Source organism: Falco peregrinus, chromosome 4 (assembly GCF_023634155.1).
Source record: "Falco peregrinus isolate bFalPer1 chromosome 4, bFalPer1.pri, whole genome shotgun sequence".
Classification (NCBI taxonomy): domain Eukaryota; kingdom Metazoa; phylum Chordata; class Aves; order Falconiformes; family Falconidae; genus Falco; species Falco peregrinus.
The window spans coordinates 30,469,096-30,488,981 of NC_073724.1; the positions used below are offsets into that span (position 1 = coordinate 30,469,096).

General features: G+C 42.6%; 1 protein-coding gene and 1 long non-coding RNA gene across 9 annotated transcripts in view; both read right to left on the reverse strand.

The window, feature by feature from the left end:
- Positions 1 to 12,623, reverse strand: part of SCML2 (Scm polycomb group protein like 2) — a 71,766-nt gene extending 59,143 nt beyond the window's left edge. For 2 of the 8 annotated variants that reach the window (XM_005231916.3, XM_027778969.2), the window contains exons 1-2: positions 11,278 to 11,409; positions 11,070 to 11,173 (exon numbers count right to left, since the gene is read on the reverse strand). The gene's annotated coding sequence lies outside the window, so the exon portion shown is untranslated. The other 6 variants (XM_055802350.1, XM_055802347.1, XM_055802348.1 and 3 more) reach the window with 5 other exon arrangements.
- Positions 12,624 to 13,608: 985 nt separating this feature from the next.
- Positions 13,609 to 17,056, reverse strand: LOC129784372 (uncharacterized). The gene is made up of 2 exons (XR_008747034.1): positions 16,924 to 17,056; positions 13,609 to 14,152 (listed from the first exon to the last, which is right to left on the reverse strand). It is a non-coding gene; the product is annotated as an uncharacterized LOC129784372 (long non-coding RNA).
- Positions 17,057 to 19,886: the final 2,830 nt, after the last annotated feature.

Genomic DNA, 19,886 nt, shown 5'->3' on the forward strand with positions numbered 1-19,886 from the left:
TAATTTAGGGTCTGTGTGCTGTGTGTGAACATGCTGGATGGTTACTACAAAAACTCTCAAGGCTGAGACTTGGAAACAATTATAAATAAAACTGAATATTACCATAAAATAAGCAAGTTTTGCTACACAATAGCATTCATAGCATAAGTGATCATCAGGATTAAGAATAGAAATCCTTTTAAGCAATCAAATTTTAAATACTTGATACTTTAATAGACTAAAAAAAAAAATTCAAAGCTTTTCCATTGCAAGTTACAAATTGTGAAAGGTGATGCAGCGTCAAAGTTACTGTTTTTACAGATTACTTCAAAACAGTGCATGGTTTTTATCTTTTTGTTCGAAGTACCAGATTGCACTTGGTGCAGTAATAAAGATTCCAACCCCGCAGTGATAGTCATCAAGTTTAGCACAACCGGAGTGTCTGTCAGAACATAAAAAGGATTCCAGCTTTTCATTAGCTTGTGTTGTACCAGATCGGCTATTTACAGCATGCCCACCAGCCTGTTAAAAATATAAGACAACTGAAAGTTCTGAAGGCACTACTTAAAATGAGGCAATCCCAACTGCAGGAATACAGTATATCACTGTTTCAAAGAGGTGCTACTTAAAACTCAGTTACACCTAAGTATTCAGTAGATAGCGTTGTCACAGAAGACATTCAAAACTAGTATTTCTGAGCCTCTATCTAGCAACTGCTACATGCTGCTCAGTTACAGCAATCTGGAAACTAGTTACCACCAAAACAGAGCCAGATCAGTCTGAAACAAAGTGGAACTTCTTTTGCAGGAACAAACCTAGAAAGAGCTTTCCATCGCCTTGCGTAATTCAGCTGCAAACCGTAAGCAAGGCAGTTATGTCCTTTGCTAACCAAGAAAGACTCCTCTTAGGCTGCGCTCACCATCACCAGCCTGGCTCAACCCACAGCACACCCATCACAGAAGAGGAGAAAACAGGGAATACAGGGAAGAAACCTCCAGGGACATTTTGGCAAAATTACGCAGAAAGGACAGAGTTCAAGGCATTTGTGCATGCTCACCTTGACAAGCAAGTCAAGTGAGTGATACAGAAAGCCGGAGCTCAGAAATGAATCTAGCAGCTTCTAGAAACAAAGGGGGTAAAATGAAACAAAACAAGGTCAGGTATATGTAAGCAAACAAAGAAATGCAATGGCAAGGATGAAGCATAATGGCATTAGGGTGCACAAAGCAGCAGGATGAAAACCAAAGTTACAAAGACTAAGCTAAGCACAGTGATTGTCAGTTACAGACAGAAAACTGCCAAAACCTACTGATTTAGGGAATGGTGGTAAAGAATCCATATCAGACACCAGTAAGAAACTGTTTGCTATAAATTAAGGAAACTGAAAAAGCTGAGAAAAAAAATAATACATGAACCTAGGACAGTATTGGATTCATCATCAAAATATCTTCAATTTAAGGAGCCACGGAGGATCTCCACACTCATGAGGTCTATTATTTACATCATTTCATCACTTACATCTCAGTTCATCCTGTAAACTGAATTTTATCTGTGATTAGCATCCCCTACATCAGTTACATTTTCAAAAAAACAGATGGAAAGCATTCATCTGCCTTTAATTCCTTACTGAAGTTTTTATTGTTAATCCCCAAATCACTTCTAGTAGCCACCTCCCACTGTGTGAGCCCTTCCTTTGTCAGAAGGCAGCATATTAGTAGACAAGCCTAAGCCTTCACCCTCTCTGTGCTGCTACTACATACTACTAGGTGTCAGAAAACAGGATGGAAAACAATTTTCCTGTCTAACCTTACTCTTCTCATTTTGAAAGAATTACTCAACGGACATGTATTGCTGCATTTCAAATAAGCTAGTAATCTCAGAAAATGTCAAAATCATTCTGTTTTGCCTGCTACGCATCTGCATTATCCTTCCCACTGTAAAGCAAGCACTCAAGTAAGCCAAATATCCTGAAAAAATCATGCACATTTAGGGCTTCCCAATGCAAGTTCATCTTGACAGCATGCCTGCTCATAAAAATACATACTACAGAATTATGGAGATAAATATAACAATCAAAAGAAGCCTAAGCAACCACTAGATTCTGGGTTAGTCCCCACCAAAGAGATTAAGGTTTTTCTGTCAATGATGCCCCCAGAGGTAAGACAAAGACACCAATTTTAAAGCCAGTTTGCTTTATTTATAAATGCAGTAACTCAGACCTCATCACTGCTGTCCTCAGGGGAGGAAGGGACAGTTGTCAAAGGGCAGTCTCCACTGGATAAGGACTGAGGCTATTCTTTTAGAGAGATAAACAGCACAGAAGAGGAGTCTAACAAAACATCCACTTTGAAGCATCACTTAAGTTCTTCTTAATTTTAGCTTGAAATACAGGCAGTCATTTTTCAGGCTTAGTCCAAAAAAGGAGTTATACTTCCCCCTCTCTTCATTCTTTTTCTTTTACAAATGCTTCCAGGTCAAATTTCCATACACAAGTGGGGAAAAGAACTACACATAGTTTGAACAGCAAAACCAGTTATAGACAGAGAATAGGTGCAATGTAAGCAAACAAATATTCCCCCACAACTCTTTCGTATAGTACAAGACCTACATTTGCTTTCACCACCAGCATTCATGTGCTGTTACCTTTAGAAACATAAGACACCAGTTACAACTGCTGGCCAGTATCACCATACTCCCATCGCTGCTATTGCTCCTCACCTCCTTCTTGCTGTTTGTTACAGACAATACTGCAGACAGCCCTTCAAGAAAAGGACCTACAGAGCCTCCTCCATGGACAGACACACAGTCCAGCAGCTGCGGTTCCCACTCCAGCTTCCATGCATGGGTAACATGTACCCACAAGCACCAGTCGCTTCCCAAACAACTGTGACTTCACTGCATTCCTTCAAAGTTATCCTTCATGAATCTGGAATACATTTTTTAAACCTAATCATCTATTAATCTGTTATCTCTTACATAAAAACCCTATTTCATATCATTTCCACAAGCCTTTAAGGGGTTGAAAAGAAGCAAATAAAGAGAGTAAGACTTAAAAGGAATATTTCTATAAGGTGCAATACTTCCAAATCTCGAATACTTGAAAATTTACTTTCCAGGATATTAGCCAGTGTGTAGACTCATTTAGTATACTTCAAGACACAAGAGCATATACTTGCTTATTTCTGCAATAGAGATAATCACTTTACACCTTTTAAACATACTGTGGCATCACTATAGAAAAGTAAAGTCTCAAAGGCTAAAATAAAAAGAAAATACTTAAATGAACATAATCAGAAGTTCATAAAATGTAACACAAGCTTATCAATATTATTTAGCGTTACACTTATATGATTTCAAAACAAAACATAAGATCAGGTCTTCTTTCATTTATGCACACAAAATATAACCAGTTGGTGTTGTGACAAGAAACCTGACCCAATTCACAATCCCTTTTAGTTCACATTCTTTGTAAAGAAAAAAAAAAAGAAAAAGAAAAAAGTTTTTTGCTTTCCTTGAAAGAATATAACTTCCATGTTTTCATACAACAGAACTTTAATAAGCTGATATGTCTGAATTTCTAGAGACATCTCTTCTCTCTAGAGATATATCTTCTTTTTTAGTTGATAAAAACCAAGCTAGGAGAGAAAGGCTTTTGTCAAGTTAACAGGCTTTCAAAAGACCAAATATTAGCTAGCCATATGTATTATTACGACAACTAAGTTTGAATATTTCTTAATTTGTTAAAGGAAGAGAGGGGATACTTAGTGCTTTACAAACATAATTTTGTAATGTCATTTTCCTTAACATCAAGAAGAAATTTTCTGCACTTGCAAAATTCCTCAGAAAGTCACCAACAGTGTACTGCTCACTATTTATGAAGTGATTAGCATAAACAAACATTTAAGCTGTCAACAGTAAAATACTGCCTGTAAATGTTCTACCCTCTCTCCAGGTAAGTTTACGATCTGCTTTAGAATATGAGCAACTGTAATTACATTAAGTCATACATTTCAAGACTACAGAAATCTCTCTAAGCTCTCAAACAGTACTAATATTCAGTACAGAGCAAGGCATTGTGTATTTTAAAAAGCAACACTAACAAGGTTTAGACCAAAGATTTAACAAGGTTTAGACCAAATATTTGTCCCCAAAATTCCTGAAACAAGAAATAAATACTTATAAATGAGAAGAGCAGATAAATAAGGTCTCCAAATTAAACAGCATAGCTTGTATCAATGCACAACAGAAAGAAATCTGTCATGTAGATTCAACATTTACTAATTTGAAAGCAGTAAGTTTAGAGCTGCTCTTTGGCTACTAGTGGAAAATAAAAATAGTTTTTCTCCTCTTTCCCTCCCTCCCCATCCTGCTTTAAAAGTCAGAAGATGTGGGGTTGTAAAAACCTGAAAAAGGAAATGGTATGTGTGAAGTCAGCAGTTCAGCAAAGCGGCTGACTGGCCATTAACAGCTTTAAATATTCTTAAAATGCCAGTCTTCCCACATGAAAGAGCATTTTAATGTTATATTCAAATAAATCAAAAATACAGCTTGCAGCGCATTTCTGTCTTAAGTAAAACTGCCAGTTATAGTAGTTTACTAGTATATATTTACAGTAGCACAACAGTTTGACAAATTGTTTAAACGTTTTGGTGAATTCAGCTCACTGAAACCTCTGCTGTTTTCCACTTCCCCCTTCAAGCCTGGAGTACTCTTCCTGAAAACATTCATCATCATCATTCAACCTGGCTTTGTTCAAATGCCTAACTCAAATTTCTTTCATAAAGCAAAAGAACTATATTATGCACAAACCCCCCCAACAATTCTGTATGATTAGCACTAGCTAAGGGCTACATACCTGCATGAAATATTCTCTACAGCCCAATGCATCTCCTCTGCCTTCAGCTCAGCCTCCTTTGACACAGAAGAGAGCTCTTGAACTATTTGTTCTGTGAGGCACTGAGCATGCTTTCAGCACAGAGTAAATACAGCAGGTAAGGGAGAAAAGAAATTGCTGTTGCAAACACAGGAAGAGATGCCCAGATGCTAGAGATCCCCATAGAGCTTTTCTGTGCTTGTCTTTGGCACACAACAAGCAATACCAGCAGCTTTAAAAGCAGCAGTCAGAGTATGTGTAGATAAGTGGACAGGGGGGAAAAAGACAATTAGAGGAGGGATGGTGGAAAGGGGGATTTTACAGCCTCTTAGGCAACTTTGGCTTCCTCCCATCTACATTACCTCCAAACTTGAAAAGAGCTGAGGAAGCTCTGTTCAGATATGATCTGACAGAGCTCTCTCCACATACTGTGTAGCCGACAAAAGCATCCCTGTGGTCCTGATTTTTATTCATCCTACAGAATATCTAGAGAAATACAAACAACTTCAGTCTAACGCAGAAATCTATGGAAGTCAAACAGTGTGCACAATTTATTTTTTTCTTTGAAGGAATGGAGAACAGCCTTGGGACATTTCTGCACAGGATCAGTCTGCAGCCAGCACCCCAGGTGGAGTTAGCTTTTTTCAGAGCAATACGCTTGCCTCCCCTTGCTGTCAGCAGCAACATACTCCTGCTATCATGCTCTTAACAGCACTTAACATATCTGTTTCTCTCTCCCCACTTGAGAATCCAAACAACATAATGCTGGCTGGGACTCCCTGCCACTGTATATTAACAAAGACAAGAACTTGCCTCACCACATCTGTCTGCTGCTGCAACACTGCAGTGTACCCTGGCTCACATAATGGGACAACTACACTGGTCCCACACACTAACAATGTGCCTAATCAAGGCACAAAACCAAACCAACCAGTCTTAAAAAACCCTTAAGCAATTTCCCAATAGCTCCTCCTTCCAGAGGATGTTTCTGAAGGGATAAAACCCCATAAAGCTGCTTACAGTCTCCAGGCACACATCCCTATACTGGACTCACCTGTGCTGTTGGTACTGATGGCTGTGCTGTTTCCCCAACTTTTTATTTCTCTGACTAAAAAGGAAAAGCCTTCTTTAATCCCCTTACACAGGAAGGGAGTTCATCCTCCATACAGATGCCACCCAAAATATTTATTCATCTATTTGGACAAACATTCATAAGCACCACTCAGTGCTGCTAGACATTTCTGCAATTAAAATGCTGACAGGTCAGAAAAGACAACTCCTAAGTGCTCAAAGGCCTAGACAGCTGCAAAGACTCAGCTGTAGTATTTGCTACATTCTTCAAAAATGGAAGAAGATGAAAGACCCAAAGCATCAGGAACATCCAGAGCAAATCTGTATCTCTTTTTCACTTCCCAGGACAACTTTCAGACTATATAAAAAAAAAAAAACCAAAAACAAACAAACAAACAAAAAACAAGTGAAACAGGCTGTAACAGCGCAACCTCCTCTACCTCTTCAGCACAGCTGTCACTGGTTTTGTGCAGCTCTAGCCCAGGACAGACGCAGAACATCTCCCTTTCTGCTGCTTCTGGAGATCACGTTTCTGCTACTTCTAGAGATCACCTTTCTGGAAGCAATCCCTGCCCCCCCCCCCCCCCCCCCCCTCCACCCAGTGCCTACACCATTAAGCACTGGAGAATATTCAGACAAGGACCTGGGTAACATTTACCTACGAGCTGAAAATAAAAAATTACATGTCACATACAAAGTTTCCCAGCTAATTATAACACTGTTTATGTACTGGATTTAATCATGAAATATCTTCTGACCTTTCCAGAAAACTGCTGTCTGCCTCTTTATAGCACTCCAGGGCAAAGTACACATACATGAGATTTGGTATGACAAGTGCCATCAAACATGCTACAGCTCTTTTAATCTCTGAGCCTCTGACACGGTAGTGACAATAAGGAGCTCCACCAAATTTAGCAGCTCTGATACCCTTTCACATTCCTCCACGCACAAGACTCACTTTTACAAACTGTGCTTTTTAAATGGGCTTTTAAAAGTACCCTAAGAACTGCACTCCTTCCACTGAACCTTCCAGCATTAATCTCTGATAGATTCCATACAGTACATAAATAACGGTACGTGCTTCATTTTAGGTACGCACCTCATTAAAATGGTGTTACCCTCTTAAAGGATGAAAGGCTAAACTTCATCTTTGCCCTATCCTAAAAGGAATCATATTACCTTGAGAAGACCACAGACTTAAGACTTCCATCAAAGAAGTTCATCCCTTTCATGAAAAGGCTGAATTTCCTTTGTATCTTAAATAGAATTTGACATGATTTGTGAAGCTGAAAGCCTAGAATCAAATTATTTAACCAGGACATCTACCTTTAATGCAACGTCTTGCTTGCTTTAGATGATGACATACAAATGAGGAGCTGCACAGAAAATATACCATTTAAGGGTAAAAAAAATAACAGTCCAAAACTCTGTTCATAGTTAAACTGCATATAGCATTATTCTAAAAAAAAAATCCAAAAAAAGAAAGAGTACTTTAGGATTGGTTTGGGCATAAGATACCTCCTTGTGGAACAGAAAGGCTACTACCCCACTGCTAAAAGAAATGAAACAGCACTAGAATTCTGTTGAAGGTTTTAGTATATCAGAAAGATTTTGGTATTAGGCTCTGCAAGTAATTCAAAAAGGCAGGAAGAGAGTACATGGAAGAACCACTAAGGACACACTTAGTATTGCACCAATTTGGATCCTAAAATTATCAACCACTATCCCTAAAGCAGGCGCCTTTGTTAAAGAAACTATGTCCAGAACTATGAATCAGTCTTGAACCTCCACTGCTGAAATGAGAGACATGTAACTTCCCATCACAAAGAAGCGTATACTTCTTCAATTTATATAGATCTAAGATACGAAAGTACGGGATTTTTTGGTCCTATTCCAAGGACACCTGCTGCAGATAAAAGGGGAGCCTGCTTACTGTTGGCTCAGGTACCTGAAGCCACCCTTCCCCTCCTGCAAGCCCCCCGTGCCCATTCCAAAAAACAATACACTTGAGGAGATCACAGATACAAGTTTTAGGCAACGTGAGGAATTTAAACAGATTCCCACACATGGACTGAGCTGGTCACTTGCCAAATCATCTCTTGCTGCTCCCAGGAGCAAGAGGCAACACTGCTGCTCCATGGCTATTGCTGCTGCAGGAGGGAGAGGTGGCAGAAGCTGGGTACACATGGTCAGCCCTCACTGGCCATGCAGGTCAAGTCAGCTGGCAGGCGTGTGAAGGTACAAAACTGGTATTTACACAGAAATATACTCTTAAAATAAACTACAACTCACTTAAGGACTTAACTGTTGCACTTTTAAATGGCTTCATCTGAAGCAAATTGATTGCTTCTCCACTTAGACATTGTAAGTAAAGCTGTTCACACACACCATGTACCTCACCATCATCAGTCATGGCTACAATGCAAAAATAAACTTAATTGCATATAAAACTAAAGCTTCCTACCACACCAAGGTATCACCAAATTATAGAACACTTGGGTCTTGAAAGAAGTCTCCAAAGAAGCCACACAAATTGTATTAGTAAAAACACTCTTCTATACCAAAACACAAAGAACAGGAAAAGTAATTCACCAAATCCTATCAGAACGTTAACAAATATTCTGGGACTTCAAATTACATTGAGCAGCCAAATTAAAAATCAAAAGTATTTGCAAAAATACCAGGACTACTACATGTAATGAAAACACCACTAACATTCAAGCACAAATAATTTTCCATTTAACATTTCCATTGCTTCATATTTACAAACTGCTCTATTAAGTCTCAATAACTTCATACAGGACTTGCTGGCTTTTCTCACATGCTAGGAAAATCTTTTGAGTTCCAGGCCACTTATGTTGCATGTCTTACACTTTAGAGATCACAAATGGTATAGTCCTTTACGTTTAAGATTTTAATCTCTGGAAGAAGCAATCAGCACTAATGCTGGGTGCCTAAGGCTATTTCTTTCAAGTGGGAATGAACAGAACTTTAAATGTCCTGCAGAGGTCAAGGAGTTGGTTAACAACCCCCCTTGTGTAGACTCTTTGAAGCAGCATCCCTGTCTCTACCTGTAGTATGTTTGTTCTATATTTACACTTAGAAAATATTACAGTAGACTGTCAAATGATATTTTCAAAGACTGTCTTAAAACATTCAAGAATAACTGTGTATTTCACCCATCCCTGTTTCAGGTCGGTGTATCCAGACAAGTAAGAAAGCCAGCTGCAGTGTCCTGGACAGTTAATGACAAATGTCTTTTCCTGATACTATTTAATGTCCAGGGATAATTGCTTCATTTCTCCCCACACATCCACTCCATTATGGATCAACTGCAACAGTGAAGGGAGTAAACAAGGCTTGCTCAGAGCTCACAATCCCATTGGAATAGCAAAAAAACAATGAAGCAAAATCATGAGAAAGACACCCGTGGCCAGAAACGGCTATCTACATTTGCCTCAGGCTTTTGGACATTCTCTCTTAAGTAAAGCTTCGTCATTGTTTTAGACTGACATTGGAATTAATACTTTCTCAGTGCTACAAATTTCACACTAGTGAAAACAAGTTACACTTGCTTTTCTAAAGGAAACACTCCGCAATGCTGCTTTTGACCTCGAGCAGCTACTGCATAAAACTGTACCTCTGCCTTACGAAAGCACTGTATCTGGATGCAGCAAGGACAGCCACAAAGGAAAAAAAGGCATCTGCGCATCCAAAGTAGGAATATACAGTCTGAGGAAACATTTTAGAGGACTGTCATTGCTTCTTCCCTCACCTTTCTACATCAAGATCAACACTTAACATATGACCCAACTTTAAAAACAATTTAGAGACATTCGTTTGTATATCTACACAGCTTCTAGTTCATACTCGCAGCTACAACACATAAATCAAAAGCCAGCATTTTTTTTTTGCTGAATATGAACATTAATATAAAAATATACAACACTAAGCAACCTGAAAGATATTATACAAATATTGCTGCCAATTCACACCAAATTGAAAACTACAGCAATAACTCCAAAAGCTGTCTCAAACAAAAAACCAGTAAACATTACTTTGATACTCAAGACCAGACCATTTAAAAGTTAAAAGTTACAAGTACTTCCAGATCTCAATTTCATTTTTACCATATACTCTTTCCCGCTCCCACTCGCATTACTGTGAAAATTCCAAAAAACAACCAACAGCAGTGCCTTCAATGTGTTTTTTCTTTACATCAATTCAAGTAATATCATCCCTAAACAGTACTTACATTTTATGATACCTTAAGGGAGAAAACCAGCTCCCCCTGCCCCCAAGCACGCAGCCTGGTTGTACAAGTAACTTCCCTGGACACGCTACCAGTGAGCCCACTCATGTGGGCTCTGGGTTGCTGTGGACTGAGCAGCACTTGACGGTGGTCCGTGGAGAACTGGTATGCTGCAACGCTTCACTTTCCTGTTTACTACCCAATGTTAATATGACATCTTAAAACATAACTGTAACACAGCGAATGCTTTCCTGCCGTTACTCCTCCCATCTGCACAAGTGCCACAGATGTTACTGACCCCAAGCGCCTGCCTCACTGACTGCTTTTTCTCTGCCACTTCCAAAGAGTAAGGTGCAGTACAAAAGCTTTACAAATCCGAAGGTTTATGACTGCTACTCCGAATAATAAAAAATTCATAACCAGTCAGACTTGAAGAGCTGTTTACAGGTCAGACATAGGATGGTCTGAAAAGCTACCATTATACCCACAAAGTCTACGCTTTTAAAGTTTTAATCACAAAGCAAACATTAGCTAGAACATGCATGTTATAAGTAAGGTTCACATTACTAGAACTCAGTAAGTTATCAGTATTTCACCTCTTCATTAAATCTTCTGGGCTTTAGAATTATTTTTGGCTGTCTCCTATAGCCTAATTAATCAGTGAGAAACAGAAAATAACCGTAGGGAAATGTTTCAGCTTTAAATTGCAATAAGTAATTAGTCTGCAATTTTTAAAAACACTTAAGGTGTCTCTCTACTCATAAAGAATAACTGAGCATAAAATTTAACTTGAATATCGATGTCATTACGACAGCACTGCCCTCGGCTTTGCAGGTTGTCCCAGCAGCTAAAGACAGTGATGATACACAACACTAAGAAAAGAACTCTTCGTACCTTAACGACCTCATTTGGACCATGCCACATCTACGGAAAACACAATTCCCCGTGCAAGGTACTCCCAAGTCGGCTGCCCATGTACGACCATATACGCAGTTTAACTGTAAAGAAAACGGGAACGGTGCCGCAGCGCAAGCCAAGTGCCCCCCAAACTGGCCACCCCCATCACCCCGCAACCACAAAGCGGCACCCCCAACCCCCTTACCAAACACCAGGGAACGCTCCGAACTACTCAGTTTTTAACGTGCATCCCGGGTTTCAGGTTAACAACAGCTTCCCAGGACCCCGCCAGCCTCAGGGCTCTGCCCGCGGTACCGAGGAGCTGGGCGGGCGCAGCCCCGCCGCCCCGGCCGGGAGGGCGGGCGGCCGGAGAGCGGAGACGGCGGCGCCGGGGGAGGCAGCGGGGCCGCCCGGCCGGGGGAGGCGTGTCCTCCCGGCGCTCCTGTCAAACACCGCCGGCTCCGCTGCGCCGGCGGGCGGCAGGGAGCGGGGCCCGTCCCGGCAGCAGCCCCGCCACGGAGGCACCGGCGGGGCGAGCAGGCGGCGGGTCGGGGACCTCCTGAGCCGCCCTGGCTGCGCGTCCGGGGAGCGGAGCTTTGTCGGTGCCGGGAGGCTGAGCCGCCCCGCTCCCCTCGCCCGGGGAGCGGGTCCCGCCGCGCCGCCCTCGCAGCTGCGCCCCTGCCCCCGCGACCGGCGGGATCCCTCGGGCGGGGGGCGGCGGGACCCGCGGCGCCAGGAGCTCAGCCCGCCAAGGAGGGGAGCGGGCAGCTCCGAGAGGCCGGGACGCGGCGCCTGAGCCCGGGGCGGCCCCGGCCGGAGCCGCTGCCGCCTCCAGCGCGGCGGGGCTGGCGGCGGCCGGCAGCCGGAGACTCTCCGGAAAGGAAGAAAGGGCACAGTAACGAGGGGACGGGGCCGCCGCCGCTCTCCTTTCCCCGCGGCGCCCGGTGCGGCCACGGCGGGCAGAGGTCGCGGTGGGAGCCCGGGGAGGGGGGCACGACCCCCGTCTCGCCTCCCCTTCTGTCCCCGCCGCTGCGGGCGGCACCGCCGCCGCCACTCACCGGGCGGGCGGGAAGCGGGTCCCCAGCCTCCCGCGGCGGCTCGCGTGCCTGTCAAGCCGCTCCTGCCATCGCCCGCCTCACGCCGCCGCCATGTTCTGGGGGCACCGCGCATGCCCGGCAGCGGCACCGGGGGCGCGGGCCTCCCCCCCGCCGCCCCCCTTCCGCTCGCCACGGGGGGAAAGCGGCTCCCGTGGCGCGACCGGAGGTCTGGAGCCCCTCACCGGGGCCACCACGTGCCGCGGGGCTGCCGACATACCCGCACCTCTCCCGTGTCTGCGGGAGGCGGCCCCGCAGGAGCGGGCACGTTAGGGGCTGAACCACCCCCTGAGAGGGAGCCGTGAGGCGGCGCCGAGCGCAGCGCGGCCGGCGTTGCCCCCGCCGTTCCCCTCCGCTGCCTCCCGCCGCCCTCCCGCCTTCACACCTGGCGCCGTCCGCTGGCGGGGCGAGGCGAAGGCAAGGGGCGCCCCGGGAGCCATCTTGCGGCGGGGTAGGGGCCGGCCCGCGCCCAGCCGCCCTTCTCGGGGAGGGCGGCAGGCGGCGTTGGGGGGCTTCGGTGGCGACGGCAGCCGCGGCGGCACCTGTCCCCCTGCCCTTGCTGCGGCGGGAAGCGGCGACACTTCGGGGGGCGGCCGGCTGCGGAGGGTTGGGGTCGGCGGGGCTCCGCGGTCCTGTGCCTGCGGGCGGGGCCGCCTGCTGAGGCGGGAAGGTTTCCCCATGGCAGGTGTTTCTGTGGGAGACTTGGGTGCCAGCAGTTAATGTCTGGAAGATGCGTGAGGGATTAAAGACAAAAGTTTTCTGCTGGGACGCGTAAGGCGACGCGCTGCAGCCGCGTGTGCGGTGCCGGCGTGAGGCTGCAGCCGCGCACACCGCACCGGCCGCCTCAAGGAGCAGCCCACGTTAACGTGCGCGAATGGCCACAGCTGTATAATGCGTATTGCAGTCGGTGCACGTCTACTTCAGAGGTTTTACACAATTACTTTACAGAGAACCGTGCTTATAAATACCGCGTAATAGCTGAAAAGCACTTCCTTGGCTTTTTTGGAGGGTATGTTCTCGGTTTATAAGCGCTAGGTGTTCTAGTTCAGACCCCAAGAGGCGTGTAAGCCTAAGTATGTCTGGTGAGAAATCATCTTTAAAATACTACCAACGTTCAGGACTTTCCATGCCCAAGTTTCATCTCCGGTACTTGAAAGTGACATTTTAAATTCAAAACTAAGGTTGTGAGAGTGAGATTCTGGGAGGGTTTTGTTTTGTTGGTGTTTTTTTTGGTTTTTTTAATGGGAAGAAAAAAGGAAAAGGAAACTCAAATGTATAAAAAACCCAATAAAACCACCTCAAACTCTTCTATATGAAAGGGAAATTCATATAGCCTGCTTCAGTATCCTGCATGTATTGCAAGTTGCTGCTAACAATTTATTTTAGGCACTCTCATAAGCAGAAAATGGTTCTTTGGAAGGAAGGAAAATGAGTCTTTGCCATAAATTATAAATATTTAATATTTAGACAACATGAGAGAAACAAGTAAAAATATGCTAATCCAAGTGAGTAAAAAATATACAAGAGAAAGACAAAGAAATACGGAAACATGCTTGCCATAAGTCATGATGGCCAAGTGTGTGGTACACTCATAGCCAGTGCAGATGGATGCTGCTTAATTTGAAGTATTTTCTCCTTTCTGTAATACTGAACTTCTGCAGGAAATCGAGAGATTATGTTCATATAGAGATGGACACAGAAATGTGCCAAGTGTTACAGAATAAGTCATTGGGAGACAGAGAAGAAACAAAAACATATTTTAAAGATATCGTTTAAACCCAAGCCAGTGCTAGATATAACATCGGAGGAATTTGTTTGCTGTGAGCCAGTGGGACACCGTACCGTTGGTTTCTATCGCTATTGTTGCAGATCTTGTCAAATAAGAGCTGGTGCAGTCCTCTACCTGCTTGTAATTTTCCCAGGAGGCTGAAATCAGGAAGCATGGCCAGCATTAATCCAGCTTCTTAGAACCCTGACATGGTGAAACTGAGAATAAACAATAGACATAAGAATAAATGTCTACAACATCACAGATAAATCACCAGTAAAAAGAGCAGCGTAGAAGAAAACTTTTAACACTTTTCTAATCCAGGAGCTAAATGCCTTCACATGTGTTCTTCACCTATGAGCTACAGCTGATGTAAAGCAAAAATTTTCTTTACAGCATTATTAGAAAAGGAATAAGAAGTCCTGCCTGCTTCCATTTTTCAGCAGAATGATGAATTTGTTTTCTGGTGACTCGCACATCATCTTTCATTTTCTTTTGTCAGTATTAAACTTAATTATTTGGGTCAGAAAAGCCAGGCAATTTCTAAGTTCTTACTGTTCTTCACAAAGAGCAACATAAACATGTGTGATGTGTATATATGTATGTACGTATACATCTGTGTGGCTTTCCAGTTTTTTTGCAAGGAAAGTCCATGATTTTAGAAAGAAGCAACAACATCAAAACAAAGCCAAGATGTTTCATGGAGCTAGACCCCAATGAACTCATACCACCAGTTAGTATGATATTCTGGGAGGCTGATGCAGTTGAAAAAAGATGTTTAAGAGAGCTGGCAGGTCCTCCAAGTAGTAATGTTAAGGGTGTAAGTAACTGAACAATCCATGCAGAAGAGGTAAGGGGCACAGTAAAAGATCAGCCTGGCTGTTACAAGCTCTTCCTGAACCTCAGATGGGAATGAAGCATGCGGAAAAGAGAAGCTCGGTCAGGTTACTTGGGAGAGCTATGAAAGTGTAGTCAGATTGTGCAGGGATGAAATCAGAAAAGGCAGCAGAAAATGAGATGCAACTAGCAAGGGATATCAGGAGTAACCTGAAATCGTTAAGTACATTACCAGAAATGGAACAGAATCAAGCAAATGATTACTCCAGTATCAAGCAGAACTGGAAAGTTTTTGACAGACAACACTGAGAAAGCCAAGCTTCTTAATATTTTTGCATCTAATTTTGATTTTTTTTAAAAAAAGCAGGCATTATTGATACTTGGGAAAACAGATGGATATCAGACTTGACTCAAAAAACCAAGTGAGAAATTATCCAGACAAAATTTGCTGCTTTTCCATCAGCTGGACTTAAAGGACTGGCTGGTGAAATCTCAGTTACTAGTGGTTATCTGTGAGAGTTCACAGTGGAGGGATATTACAGGACAGAAAGGGACAAAGAATATTGTTGAAAGGAAAGAAGGAAATAGGGAGTTGTATACCAATCTAATTTCAGTGCCCAGAAAAGATACTGGAGCAAGTAAACAAGCTATTTTTAAGAACTTATAACAAGAAACAGCCAACATAGCTTTGTCAAGAACAAAAGATGTCAAACAAATCTATTCTCTCTTGCAACAAACTAAGAGGAATCGTCAGTGGAGGAGGAACATTGGGTGTCATGTTGGATGTCAGTTTAGTTGGATTTTTGATATGGTTTCATATGATATTCTTCAAGTAAACAAGGGAAACAATGTAGATGAAGGTATTTAGGGAGCTGGTACAAGCACCTTGTTGTCAGAAGGATGTTAATGAACTCAGCGATGGTTTAGAAAACTTGTTTACATAACTGCAGATTTTATCAAACTGGGAGACTTTAGCATGCTGGAAGACAGATGCAGGATTTAGAAGGATTTTCACACGCTAGAGATTGGGTCTGAAAAAAGGAGGATACTATTCAACAGGGATAATTGCACACTACTGGGTGGAGGCAGATATGATCAGCTATACAAACAGGAAGAGGGAACTACTGGGTGTTCTGCAGGGAAAAAAAGCTGCAATTATGTGAAAAAGAAAAAAAGAAAGAAAAAAGAAAAATCACAATCTGTACAAAGGGGATAATGTCAGAGAGGTGCAGTGAGAAAGTCAAATCACATAAAAAAATACAGAAAGAGAAGCACAAACATTTTGTGAAATAGCCTGATTTACACAGCCCTAGAAAAGCTCAGTAGCTGTGGTCTGTCTGGCTTCAGTAAATGTAGCCCATGAAGAGAGCAGAAAAGAACATTCATATCTATAAAATATCCCCTATAAGGAAATTCTAAAAGAACCCAACAGGGATTTAGGTTGAAGGGGGTAAAGCAGAAGAAGAGAAAATAGCATACATAGCTATACAGTACAGATAGGAATGTATATTAAATATGTGAAAGATTGCTGTAAAGAGAAAAGGATGGATTTGCTCTCTGGTTCCATAGTGGATGAGTCAAGAAAGAACAGGTTTAAAACAGAGCAAGAAAGACTTGAACATACAAGTTATGAGGATAGGGAAGAAGATGGGCTGGGTGGTTGTGCAGCTTCCAACCTCAGACACTTCAAGAAAAGCTGGGCACCACTGGTCAGAGCTGGCACAGGTAGACTGGCCCTCACATGGAGGGTGGACTCAGTCACCTTTCCATGGTCCCTTGCCAGCAATACGATGCAATGAATGCAAGCTATCTTTAAGGCCATTGGAAAGTATCAGCTTCCTCAGAGAAAGGATTTTATTGTTTCTGCAATGAGCATGCCACTAGCTTCTAAAAATGAATTGTTTCAGTAAGAATTTTAAACTTCCTATTTTCTGAGTCCTCCTTCTTTCAAGCTGTCACAATATGGTTGTCCTATGTAACTAAGTATATTATAGATACATGAGAGGATGCACAGTTTCACTACCTGAGGGGAGCCGTAATTCAGACATAAATAGGTCTGCCTTCTACTCTCAGTTATGTGAATTCAACAGATATTGTAGATTTTTATCTGACAGCAAGTTAACATTCTGTTCTTTCCCAAGAATTAATCTACCTTTTCCAGAACAGCCTCAGAAGTCCTTCAAGACCTGAAGTGTGACAATGACATATTCTTTTAATAACTTTTTTCTTTTTTTTTTTCTTTTCTGCTTGCTTGTAGGAAATGCCATCACCTCCTTCACAATTTTTAAACTGTGTAGATTAAGAACAGGAATAATTACAGATGACAAGTGTAAAGAACACTCACTGTGACTATATTAAGTAAAAATATTCAGACATTCTATATGTTTCCTATAATCCTATAACATTACAGGATATACATAAGGTGTTTCAACATGCATGTAGGAACTGGTAACACTGAAAGAAAAGGAGTTAATATTATTTTCATTTGCATCTCTCAAACCTGAAAATAAATTCTCTGAGGTACGGGAAGCTCACAGAAATAAGTGGGAACAGAATATTGGCCACACAACTTGTTAAAATATTTTGCTGTATTAGTTAGGAATTGATTTGTAGGGGAAAAGCAGTGAGGAACCAATTTCAGGTAAGATGGACTTAAGCTATGGGTAATCTTTTGCCTTTGGATGGATAGTGATTAAAATTGCACCAGCAAGGGAAAACAGTTTTGTTTTATCTGGTTTTCTATTATCTAAAGTGAATGCTTCCTGCAGAGTGATAAGCAAAAAGAACAAAATGCTTACCCCCAGAATGTTTGGGACAAAAATTTGCAATAGATTTGTAATACCAAAAAAGATAAAATATGAGATGATAAGGGGGCTCTTTTCCCTGCATCTGTCAAGTTCTCTGGAGCTTCAGGCTGCCCCTTGGTTGAATAAATAATATGCAGGGCTGGACAGAAAATGTTTTTTCCTTCCCTACAACTTTTCCATTTCTATGGTATTTTTTCCATAGCTGAAATATCAAAATCCTGAACATGTTCATATGCGGACTGAGTAAAACTGTTTCAGTAAATGGAAATGTTTTGATTCAGTATGTATAACTCCTCTGTTTTGACCCTTTTTTTTCCTCATAAATTGCATTGTATTTGAATTGAAATATGGTGAATCAAACATTTTCAGAACTTTTAGCTCTAAATATCCTATTTTGAGAGTTAAAATAGCCAACCTTAGGGGTTTTTTTTCTTTGGATCTAGGAATGGCAGAAAAATCATCCCTTTACTGGAGGCAATTTCAGTGAAGCACAACTACTTGTGTGAACATAGTAGGAAGCTTTCCAACTAGTTTAAAGTCCATGAATAAAATGGGAGAAAACATTTTATGGAATGGATATGAACATGAGTTTTGAAATAAAGCAGCAGCACCAGAAAACAAAACTTCTCCTTTTGGGTTACAATAATCTGGATCAGTGATTTGTATTAGGGGGCCAAATGCAAAAGCTGTTATGCACGTGCTAAGTCACCGATCCTGACGCATCAACAAATATTTTAGCAATGTATTTGACCCAAATTCCAATGAATTTTGCAGCAGTTAAAATGCACGATTAATTGTTCTCATTCAGTTGAGGCACGCCACAAAACAGTATGGAAGGTGGTATGACTTACCCCTTTTCCCTTAATGCAGTCGATTTCTCTGCATACCTAGGTAAGGATGGATCTCTTCAAGGGATACTGCAAGTGTCATCCAACAGGAGGGTAATGAATGGTTGAGTTTTTTAGTTACCACAGAGGAACTGTTCTGGCTCCAGGTTCACATTCTGGCAAACAAAAGCATAGTCTCCTTTAATGTACTAACATTGTTCCTTTGGATGCTCTTTAAAAGTGGAAAAGAAATTCAAGTAAAATAGAGCACCCTCTTCCCTAAGGTGCTAATAATCCCTGCCTTTGAATTCAGCGGTTGGAGCCAATGCTGCCATATCCGTGCCACTGGGGCTTATCCAGCTGTCCGGGAGGATCACTGCCCAGTTCAGTCCCAGGCATGCAGCAGGAGGTCTGTCTGGCAAGGTTTGACAGCTCTGTGGGTGGTTAACAAAAAATAAAAATTGAGCTCTTCTGTCTGTGCAAAAGCTTGCAGAAAATGAACAAATTTAAGCAAGTGCACTGTTCTCTCCCAAATTTTTTAGGCAATCTGGCATGGTCATACAGGTACTTGTGAGGGGTGAATTTCTCTCCTATGCAGCCTTTGGAACTTGTGATCCCACAGCTTCCAAATCCAGTATGATTTCTGTCATGCCACTGAACGGAGCACTTCTGCCACGGGATTTGCCAGTTGCTACCAATAACTCCTTGACATTTTCTTTTGTCTCCCCGCTTCACCAGCGCCTGCTGGCAGCCTCCTGTGGCCCCTCAGCTCTGCTGGGGCTGGAGGAAGGCAAAAGGGAGGCAAGACACAGAGAGATTGAGGCAGTGAGGGGGAGCCCAGCTGGTGAGTGGGAAGGGGGAGCAAGCCAGAAGCTCAAGCTGGCCACTGCCTGGGCTGACTTTGGGGCAGGGCAGCAGCTGTGACCTGAGGGAGCCATGGAAAGGAGTCACTCTGGTTGGCAATGGGATCCCAAATTTGCCATCAAATGAGTCAGGCCTCTGAATTACGGCTGTATAAGTCCTGCTTGTGCTATACCCCGTGGTGAACATGTCCCAGATGAAATGCAGGTGGTAGGGAGTGCCATGGGTGGGTGAGTGGCTAACTGCTAAATAAATGTGCTGCATAAGAATAAAACCAAATTGTGCTTTTCCTGAAGCTGGGTGTTATCAGGGTGTTTGAACCAGGCCGCTATGTCTTTCAATTAGCACCCTAAGACCCAAAGAAGAATTAACTGATAATAACAGCGTTAAAGCACTCTTGAAAGTTTAGTTTCAAGTCAAACATTGTTTGGCATGACGTGACTGACCACGTACACCCTGAGAGGCCACTGCAGGCATGAATAATATAATAAATGCCATTCTTCGTGTGAACAGCACTTATTTCCATTTCAGTGCAATGAAACCTGAGATGCCAAAGTGGTTAATCCTGTTTAGTGCTACCGTCAAGTCAGAGATCTGTCAGCGTTGTGTTTTCAAATGAT